Raw genomic sequence first — 1,033 nt, 5'->3', positions numbered from 1 at the left:
GCATAAACACCCAGACAGGTACACACACACACACACACACACACATACACACGAGGTATAGAAAGTTCCATGTCACATATTAGAGCTAAGAATTCCATTCACACTATTTTTATTCAGGAAGCATTTCTTCTTCAAATGAGCTACATCAGTCTGCACATAATTTCACAATGGGGAAAGTGTGATCCCCTTAATGAAGCAGACCATGAGTTCAAAAGAAAATACAAAGGATATCCCTAAAGAACCATTCAAATCATCTCATGTTTAGGGTCAGCTGAGTGGCTCAGTCGATTAAGCATTAACTCTTTTTTTAATTTAAATATATATATATATTTTACAAATAGTTTATNTATTCCATCGTATAGATAAACCACATCTTCTTGATCTATTCGTCTGTTGATGGACACTTAGGCTCTTTCCATGTTTTGGCTATTGTTGAGAGTGCTGCTGTGAACATTGGGGTACATGTGCTCGTATGCATCAGCACTCCTATATCCTTTGGGTAAATTCCTAGTAGTGCTATTGCTGGGTCATAGGGGAGTTCTATTATTAATTTTTTGAGGAACCTCCACACTGTTTTCCAGAGAGGTTATTTAAGAGTTAACTCTTGATTAATCAGCGATTAACTCTTGATTTCGTCTCAGGGTTCTTTGGATGGAGCCCCACGTTGGGCTCCACACTGGGCATGGAGCCTGCTTGAGATTCTCTCTTCTCTCTCTCTCTCCTTCCCTCCCTCCCTCTGCTCCTCCCCCAGTCTCACTCTCTCTCTAAGAAAATAAAATCATCTCATGTTTAGCAAAAAACAAGCCAAAACACCAAAAAGACAAAACCGAACATATTAGTCTTTCACCTCATACAGGCCCAAGCCAGACTGAAAGGGAGAAAGTGTGATATCGATCTGTCATAGATTTTTGCCCCTCGTTTGAGTCCTGTGCAGACTCTTACATCACGCCTTACACTGCCCTCAGCTCAACCCCACTGAAACTAGCACTGCCTCTTTTCCTTTCACCACCCTTCCCTAAGCTCAGACTCCCCA

The sequence above is a fragment of the Crocuta crocuta genome, unplaced genomic scaffold (genome assembly GCF_008692635.1).
Source record: "Crocuta crocuta isolate KB4526 unplaced genomic scaffold, BGI_CrCroc_1.0 scaffold365, whole genome shotgun sequence".
Lineage (NCBI taxonomy): Eukaryota > Metazoa > Chordata > Mammalia > Carnivora > Hyaenidae > Crocuta > Crocuta crocuta.
The sequence above is the reverse complement of the archived record's forward strand: the minus strand, read 5'-3'. Positions refer to the sequence as shown.